The sequence below is a fragment of the Sciurus carolinensis genome, chromosome 10 (assembly GCF_902686445.1).
Source record: "Sciurus carolinensis chromosome 10, mSciCar1.2, whole genome shotgun sequence".
Taxonomy (NCBI): Eukaryota; Metazoa; Chordata; class Mammalia; order Rodentia; family Sciuridae; genus Sciurus; species Sciurus carolinensis.
In genome coordinates this window covers 89,143,873-89,154,058 of record NC_062222.1, presented here as the reverse complement: position 1 = coordinate 89,154,058, position 10,186 = coordinate 89,143,873, and the positions used below count along the sequence as shown (strand labels likewise).

General features: G+C 34.5%; 1 pseudogene; it reads left to right on the top strand.

Annotated features, from left to right (window-relative positions):
* The first annotated feature begins 6,682 nt into the window (after nucleotides 1-6,682).
* Nucleotides 6,683-8,544, top strand: LOC124994281 (oxysterol-binding protein-related protein 9-like; annotated as a pseudogene).
* Nucleotides 8,545-10,186: the final 1,642 nt, after the last annotated feature.

Sequence of the window (10,186 nt, the reverse complement as noted above, 5' to 3'; positions counted from 1 at the left end):
CTCCCCATTTTTGGTTTTTGGGAATAAATATTGTAGATGACTTTTGGTGTATGTATTTACATATTTCTTTTAGAAGCATGATGAGCAATGAAATTGTTACAACATAGGATTCCCCAGTCAATTTTAGTAAATAGCATCATTTTTTCTAAGATTTTGCACACATTTTTAACTCCTAACTACTATATTCCAAAATTTTAGTCATGCAACATTGTATTCAATATTTTGTATTGTAATCTTTCAGTTTTAGGCTTTTGTATGTAGTATTAGATCATTATTGTTACATATTCACTTATATGATAAATATTTGAGAATTTTTTGTACAGTTGGATATTCTCTTTGTAAAATTTCTATTCAAGTCTCATATACTTCTAAAAATTGGATTTCTTTTTCTCTTTTCATTGGTTTGTAGAAGCTGTATATAGCTTCTTACTATGAATTATTTTTGGGACGTAAGTATTGCAATTACATTTTTCTATGCTGACACTTGCGTTTCTAACTCTCTTAATGGCTCTTTTTTTGATGATCATAAGCTCTAAAGTTTAATGATATTCAATTATCATTAATATACCAGGGCTCAGGATTATTCTATTTATGACAAAAACAAAGTACTCATCTAAGAATAGTTGGTTGTTGATTTTTTTATGAGAGTGACTATGGCCTTCCAAAATGAAATAGAATGTGTCATTGTATTTTCTGAAATAGTTTAAGTTTAGAATGTTTTCTTCCTTAAATCTGTGGTTGAAACAAATGAAACTCACAAACAATTTTATGAATTGATGCTAGTTTTCTTCCTTCATTAGTCTGGATCATAACACCAGGCCAAAGATGAAGTTCAAGACTGGAAAACCATACTGATTTTCAGAAAAATGCATAGTAGCAACCCTCACAAACCACTGTGGGTAAGAGAGGCATCACTCTGTCTGTAAATAGGATATCATGATTTAAGTGTGTGATAAGTGTGTGCTTTGTCCAAAATACATCTGTGTACTTTGTCTTATGAATATTCCACTTCTAATTTTTGGCTTTAGAATGGAAATGTAATGTGCATTCAGTAGACACTTTCAAACTTTGATCTTTTCCCTGACTAGTGATATGCAGAACCATACTCTCATGAATGTTAGGCAGTGAGAGAGAGCCTCAGCTCCCAGTCACTCACATGATCAAAAGGTAAACAACTGATACTGTGTACTGTGTACTGTGTTCCTAAGCTAAGATGCCCCAGAGGTTAGCTATGCAAAGTGCATTTTTGAATTATAAATATTTTCCACACATGATGGGTTTTTTAGATGTAACCTCATTGTGTGTGGAGAAGTATGTGTATAAATTTTATCATGTCTTGGTTTCTTTTTTTCTTTTTTTTCTTTTTATTTTTGGTACCACGGATTGAACTCGGATACTCGATCACTGAGGCACACCCCCAACCCTATTTTGTATTTTATTTAGAGACAGGTTTCATTGAGTTGCTTAGTACCTCACTTTTGTTAAGGTTGGCTTTGAACTCTCAGTCCTCCTGCCTCAGGCTCCTGAACCACTGGGATTACAGGCACCTACCACCATACCCAGCTTATTATGGCACTTTCAATAAATCGAAGCAATTCTAGTATTTTAGATCTCAAATGTTCTATCTATGGATTCTTTTTTTAAATCAATACAGTGATTAACATAATACTATTAAAGAATAAGATGTAATCATTTTATTTGCAGAAATTAAGAAACAATTCTGGCACAATTTCATAGATTCCATTATGATATTAGATGGATAATATTTAGACTAGTGACTTTATCCAATGTTAACACTAGTCACTTCTTTTGCATTAATATCCTTGTATCTTCTTCCCCAGTTGGAGAATGTCCTTACCTATCTTGTCTAGTTACAAAAATACCCATGGGTTCTAAAAGCTGAAGAACACTAAGATTTACTATTAAATTTAAGAGACAGAGTTTCGAAGTAATTAAAGTTGGATCTTATATCAGTTAAAAGTTTCATATTGCAAAGCTCTAAAAAAACTGATGTAAAAATTTTAGTTAGAACAGTTAGTACTTTGCCTACTCTCATTGACTTAATTTATAGTGAGGTAAGGAAGGACCACTTTTCTCCCTTCTACCCAGCCCCCACATACTGCTAAACTGAAGTGTTCTTGCATTTTTCATTTCATACCAGATCTTGACACCCTTTTGAATTTATTTTACATACTTGGGGAACATGAATTCAACTTCATGCTTTCATCCTTTTATAAGACATTCATTATGTGCATTAACTGACAGCTGTGAAATTATCTGCCACTTGTCTTAAATAAAAGCAAGAAAATTCAAAATAGATGTGCATTCTGTACTTAGGCAAATTTCACAGAATCTTCTTTAATTCAAATTTCTTCAGACACTTCTTTTTATATAGGCTTTAAGTACAGTGAATATGTTCAGTCATTACTACATATTGAATGTCTAATGGTTTTTGAAAGCTTGGAAGGCAATCTACATTTTTCTCACTTGTTTTTAGTGTAACTAGGTTTGGCAGCTCTATATAAGTTTTTGCATTTAAAAAATCTCCATTCTTATTGCATTTCATTTGTATTAATGCTTTTTAAATTTTCTTTAATATTCATTTTTGCCATTTACATCAAAGTTGTCCAAAAAATAAATCACTAGTGAGAAAAACATTTGTAGCCATAAAAGCTGTTGGCACTTTAAAAAGATCCTTTATAGGAACAGATATGAAAAAAATCTAGTAAGAAAATTATATTTTCCTTAGTGAAGATTGTCTAGGAAAACTTAAGTGGTCATTTCTAGACACAGTCTCTTGTTTAACTTTCAGAGAAATAAAGAAAACATGACTAAATCAGAATATAAGAAAATGAAACTTAAAGAAAACAAAAATACTTGAAATAAATAAAAGTGAAAAACTATATTCCAGAAATCCAGGTGTGGAAGTTCCCACTACTTTTTCACTATTATTCAGTTTCTTTTGGCACCAGATTGAGTAAACAAGTGCTAACTGTCCTATAGGGGGAAGAAATGTTCTCAGTGCAGTTTTAGTTGCTTGAGCAAAGACTTTCTTTGGAACATGTTAACAGGCTTTACCAAATTAATTTTCATTTTCATATTCAAGATGTAGATATTAGAAAATAGAGGTTCATTCCTTATGAGTTAAATTAGCATAAAAATTTCATGGGACATGAATGCTTTTTAAATTGAGTTTTTCTTTTGATTGGGAGGCATATACACTTAGATAAAAATTAGGGATGAGAAAATCATATTTATTTAATAATTGTGGTTCATAGATTGTTGTTAGAAGGTATAAATCTGCTAAGACAATGATGTTAAGTCTCTATTACTGTCTATATTTAAGATCTATATTAGTTTGTGTGGTGACTATTAAAATTTATGCTATTTCGTTATTATATTATTGTTATTGCTATTTTTACAATTACTAATATTATTACTAGTGGAAGAAAAGACAAATATTCACAGAGACAAATGTGAAAATGTAACTTTAAGTGGAACAAAGCAGAGAGAATACAGTAAGAGAGTATAACATTCTTGAGTAAGTCATGGAATGACTTCAAATGGAGAAATCAATTTAATTGAGATGGGAGAGATTATTGGATATTAATTAGGTTAAGTTTATGCAATTTAAAAATAAAAACTATTAGTACTTTTAAGTTTGAAAAATTGTTTCTATTCTTTACATAGAAAAAAAAAACAGTGTAATACATGTCATGTTAATTTTGAAAAAGAAAAAGGAGTGGAGTTGCCCTACCACATATAAAAATTTGATGTTAGCCAATGAAGAGGTGATTGGAACAAACAAAGTGAGTAGATAACACAGAAAAAGATCTTATAAGAAAACAAAGTTATTAGAATGCACATTTCAGATCATTGTGAAAACAGAATTATATATTAAATGTATCTGGAAAAATTGATTATTCTCATGAGAGAAAAGTGAATTCATACTACAAACCATAATTTTAAAAACAATCATATATATGAAGAAGATAAAAATGACTATCTTTATAAAATTGGAAATTTCTTAAATGAAGCACAAAAACACAATCTTTAAAGTAAAATATTGAATGGTTTAATTATGTAATAATTTACAACAATTAATCCTCATGAAAAATCCCAGAAAACTCAAATATTAATTCCAGTTCCAGAGAAATTTATAAATGTATAGTCATGATAAGTTTAAAAGCTAAATGTCAGTAAGCAAGAAAGCTAACCCCTTGACCAGCAAAATATTTGGGCAGTTCAGGCAAATGTCTAATCATTCAAAATGAGATTAAATTTCTGAAGATTAGAAGAATGTGACTAAAAACCTAGTAAGATAGCATTTCACACTAAGATTAATAAAGATGCAGAGAAATAAATGTTTTTATTCTGCTGAAGAAAGTACAAGTGCATTCAACAGCTTTAGATATCAATATTAATTTCTAGAAAATTTGAAGATGCTTATACAATGCATGTTAAGCAGCTGCACATATGTGCCCACAGAGAAATATACTACATTGCTTTAGTCAACTTTTTCATTGCTGTGACTCAATGACATGACAACAACAATTAAAGGAGGAAGAATTTATTGGGGGCTCATAGTTTCAGAGGTTTCAGTCCATAGACAGTCGGTCTTGGGGCCTGAGGTGAGGTAGAACATATGGGTAGAAGTGTGTGGTGGAAGGAAGCAGCAGGGAACATGGCACCAGGAAGCAGAGACTCAGTTCTCTGGGAGCAAAATATATACCCCAAAGGCATATCCTCAGAGACCCACCTCCCCCAGTCACATCTACCTTGACTACTGCTACCACTCAGTTAATCCCTATCAGGGGATAAATGCACTAATTAATTTAAGCCTTTTATAACTCAATCAATTCACTGCTGAACTTTCTTGCATTGTTTCACACATGAGCTTTTGGGGAACTCCTTGTATTTAAACCATAACATACATTGTTCATGTAAGTATTTATTTTAATACTCAAGAAAGGAGAGGACAATATGAGGGAAGGGAAGGAGAAAATTTTTAAAAAGATAAAATTTTAATTGCAATTTTATTTTTTTAGAGAATTGGATAAACTATTGAAGTCAAATGGCAGAATAAGAGGTCACAGTCTTCATTAACATCCTCATAGATAGTAGAATTAGCATTTATCCACAAATAGAACACCCTCATGAAAACCTCAACACTCAGAAATAAGACTGAGACACATTAGTAAACTAAAGAACCAAATAAAATTGCAAGAAAGGTTAAGAGAAAAGGTGTCATTGACTATGGTGCCCTTTGTTCCTCCCCAAATTGGCCCAGGAAAAAAGGACTTATATCTCATGGTTTCTGTAGTGGCAATAATGAACCACAGGTGGATGTCTAACTTCACTAAAATTCTCAGATGCTTTCCAGAAAAATTGACTCTTATATCACTGCATGGAAAACACAGTGGATAACAGCATTGATAGACTACCTGAGTCAGGAAGAAACAAAGCAATGAATCAGAACTCACAGTGACTGGTGCACAGATAATGGTGGTGACTGTGTGTGCCAGGCGTGACACCAATCAGAAGTACTAACCAAGAGCAAAGCCAACTCTCAAAGCCATGTTGTTTGCTTCCAGCAGTGGTAGGATCTTCTACCTGCCTTTAATACCTTAAAACCAGTATCCTGGCCCAGCTTCAGACTACAGCCCAAGGCCCCATCCAGGGAAGGTCACAACCACCACAGTGCAATTCAGCAAAGAGCAATGTCTAGTTCTACCACATTATTACTTGTTTTAGCCTCAAAACCCACCTCAAGGCCCTACGCAGGAAGAAAGGCAAACTCAACTGTTTGTTTCTACTGAACATAGGAACTTGTCCTGTCCTTCTGAGGTAGTGACTATACCCAATCTCTGGGGTCAAGCCTACAGTACTACTTGGTCAAAGAATATCCTCTAAGGCATGACCTGCTCAATGGTGGTTGCAGTATCCAGCCAGAAGCTCTATCTGATTGTAGAGCTCATCTCATAGTCTTGCCTAATAGTGAAACCCAGCTAACAGTCCCTTGCTAATTACAGCAAAGACAAATAGCTATCTAGAGAACCAAAAGAAACTGCATGCCTGTGGTCATAACCAGTTGACTCACCCTAAATCATAGGCTTACCTAAATAGAGAAGGTTTATTTCTGACAAATAACTCCAGAAAAATCCAGAAAAGGTGAATATCTCTTAAAAAGTGCATAAACCAACATAATGGTATAGGCTTAAAAGAATCACCAAATTATGACACTTACAAGATAAACTAACAATGCTGAATAATGAACACTGGGGAGATGGAATTCCATGAATTGACAGCAAAAAAAAAACTCATTATAATCCCATTAAAGAAGATCACCTCACGAACATAAAGATTAAAATATTACATGAAATTTGGAAAGTAACACATGAAAAGACCATTATGACGAAGAAATAGAAACAATGAAAAAGAATAGAATCCCAGAGTTAAAGAATAAAATGCAATTGAAAACTTCAAATCAATCTCAGTGAAGAAGTAGACAAGACACTAAAAAAAAAAAAAAAAAAAAAAAAAGATGGAAATTATCAGTTCTAAGGAAAAAAGAAAAGAGAATTAAAAGCAATAAAGAAAACTTACGAGAATTATGGACTATGGAGAGACCTAGTTCAAAAAAGAGAAGACAGAAAAGGGATCAGAAAGCACATTTAAGGAAATGATGAATGAAAATTTCACAAATTTTGGGGAAAATATCAATATCCAAGTAGAAGAAGAAGCAAAGAGGTCTCCAGTCAATGTTAACTTAATGAGGAGAGAAACAGTGTCCCAGGGAACAGGTTGAACCTCTGACTGTGCTGCCTGAGATGCCACCTGGGGATCTGGTCAAGGGGGAAAAGGGTGCTCAGGAACAGCTCCCACTCCTACTCTTTCCCCAGGAGACACTGAAGGCAGGGGCCTCAGCAAATGGCTTTCTTGCTGGCCACTTACCAAGTGAATAGACTCTGAGGACTTGGGAGAGGGGCTGGTCCCCAATCCTGAGTCCCTGGGGTCCCTGCTGCCTGCCCACCCCCAATATTGTGCTCCCTCTGCTTCCTTCCTGCCACACTTTGGGGATTTGGATTCAGGATTTGTTCCTAGTGTCCAAGACTTTGAAAAGAAACTGACAGAGGCATATGCTAATCTATAAATCTTGATAGAACAACTAAAGATTTTTGATGATAAGCCTCAAAACTGTAAAGATGATGAACAGAGAAAATTGAAACTCTCAAAGAGACAATAAACAGCATGGTAGAATCAATTAAACACTGCATTGTGTTGTTGCAGATTACTGAAAGTACTATTAATCTTGTAGATGCAATATATCAATCTAGTTCCTTGGAGTCTGTGATCATCACAATGCCCTATCCCAGACTCTCTTACCTCCAGAATCAGTTCAAGTGTGTAAGTCAGAGCAGCATTCATCTTCCCTACCTGTTGGACCAGTATTAGCTAATTTTAGACATCATCAGACTCCAACACCACATGGTAGAGGCAGTGGGCATTCACCACCTAGTAACAATCTAACTTCGCCCAGTTGTGTCATCTTGTCTATGCAGACTTTTTTTGCACATCCAAACCCATTTATGAGCATTAGTGACCAGAAAGATCTCAGGAATTGAGTGGTTCAGGTTGTGAAATGGTACTTCTCAGTGTGTCCTGCAGGAAGGAAAAGATAGGTTTGCCAAAAAGCCATACAACCTCATTTAGGGTGAGATCTTGCAGTGTTACTGGACTTTACCAAATGATACCGAAGAGAACACAGAGCTAGTTTCAGAAGGACCAGTTCCCTGGATTTCCAAAAGCAGAGTAAAACTTGTGACTAAAAAGGTTTTCCATCATTCACCCACTTCAGCATTTTTTGCTGTATGTTTTAACAAGAAAATCCAATTCAATGCTCATATCTGAACTAAATCAATTTTCTTTTGTCAATTGACGTGCACCAGATAGGGCAAGGCTATGTCTTATATCTAGACTATGATAAGCATTATATTCTCACACTCTCCATTAGTTATGGAAGGTCTATCTTCACAGTGCCCTGGGTGGAGCTATGAAGAGTTTGCAATATTATTTGTTACAAAACAGGTTTTAGTGCAAATATTGTCTTCCACACTAAACCTTTCTACGGAAGCAAGAAATACAGAATTACTGCTGAGATTTTTTTTCTCTAAATGGAAGTCTTTTTTGCTCAATTGAAAGGGAATGGAATGGGATAATGTATACAAAATATGCAACAGGAGAAATATGGTCATTGTAGATACCAAGAAGTTGCCTGTAATCAAGAAGAAAGTGAGGAAGTTAGAAGATCAGAATGAATATGAGTCCTGCTTCCTTTGGAAGGATGTCACTTTCAATTTAAAAGTCAGCGACATAGATGCAGCAACTGAAGCAAAGCACAGACTTAAAGAAAGACAAAAAGCAGAATCCCAAAAAAGGAAGGAGAAGGAAATTTGGTAGGAGACAAGGTTATTCCATGAAGATGAAGAATGCTGACTTTATGATGAATTGTTACTGAAATGTCTTGGTGCTGTGAAGAATTAGGCTGGGAAACCCAAAATTTTATATCCAGTGATGAGGCTAAGTCATTCTAATTAAGCAACAATCTTCTTCTGGGAAAACATATCACTCCCTTGTTTTTGCAGTATTTTCTATCTTAGGGATAATGGACTTACAGACGCTGATGAAAAAATGAAAGCCTGAAAAGTTTCCCTTTCTCTATGGCAGGTAAGAAATTTGGTTATTTCCATTGACGCAGAAAAAGTGTTTGACAAAATACAACACCTCTTCATGCTCAAAACACTAGAAAAAATAGGGATACCTGAACATTGTAAAGGCCATCTATGCTAAGCCCATGGCCAACATCATTCTAAATGGAGAAAAACTGAAACCATTCCCTTTAAAAATGGGAACAAGATAGGGATGTCCTCTTTCAACACTTCTATTCAACATTGTCTTCGAAACTCTAGCCAGAGCAATTAGGCAGACTAAAGAAATTAAGGGATACGAATAGGAAAGAGGAACTTAAGCTGTCACTATTTGCTGATGACATGATTCTATATTTAGAGGATACAAATATCTCCAGAAAACTTCTAGACCTCATCAATGAATTCAGCAAAATAGCAGGCTATAAAATCAACACGCATAAATATAAAGCATTTTTATACGCAAGCAATGAAACATCTGAAAGGGAAATGAAGAAAACAACTCCATTTGCAATAACCTCAAAAAATAAAATAAAATAAAATACTTGGGAATCAATCTAACCAAAGAGGTAAAAAATCTCTACAATGAAAACTACAAAACATTGAAGAAAGAAATTGAGGAAGACCTTAGAAGATGGAAAGATCTCCCATGTTCTTGGATAGGCAGAGCTAATATTGTCAAAATGGCCATACTACCAAAAATGCTATACAGATTCAATGCAATTCCAATTAAAATCCCAACGATGTACCTTACAAAGTAGAACAAGCAATCATGAAATTCATCTGGAAGAATAAGAAACCCAGAATAGCTAAAGCAACCCTTAGCAGGAAGAAATGAAACAGGGGGTATCACAATACCAGATCTTCAACTATACTACAAAGCAATAGTAACAAAAATGGCATGGTATTGGCACCAAAATAGACAGGTAGATCAATGGTACCAAACAGAGGACACAGACACAAACCCAAATACATACAATTTTCTCATACTAGACAAAGTTACCAAAAACATGCAATGGAGAAAAGATAGCCTCTTCAACAAATGGTGCTGGGGAAACTGGAAATCCATATGCAACAGAATGAAATTAAACCCATATCTCTCACCCTGCACAAAACTCAACTCAAAATGGATCAAGGACCTTGAAATCAGACCAGATACCCTTCATCTTATAGAAGAAAAGGTAGGTCCAAATCTTCAACTCATTGGCTTAGGATCAGACTTCCTTAACAGGACTCCCATAGCAAAAGAAATAAAAGCAAGAATCAATAACTAGGATAGATTCAAATTAAAAAGCTTTCTCTCAGCAAAGGAAACTATCAGTAATGCAAAGAGAGAACCTACAGAGTGGGAGAAAATCTTTGCCAATCATACTTCAGATAGAGCGTTAATTTCCAGAATATATAAAGAACTCAAAAAACTCTACACGAAGAATACAAATAACCCAGTCAACAAATGGGCTGAGGATATGAACAGACACTTC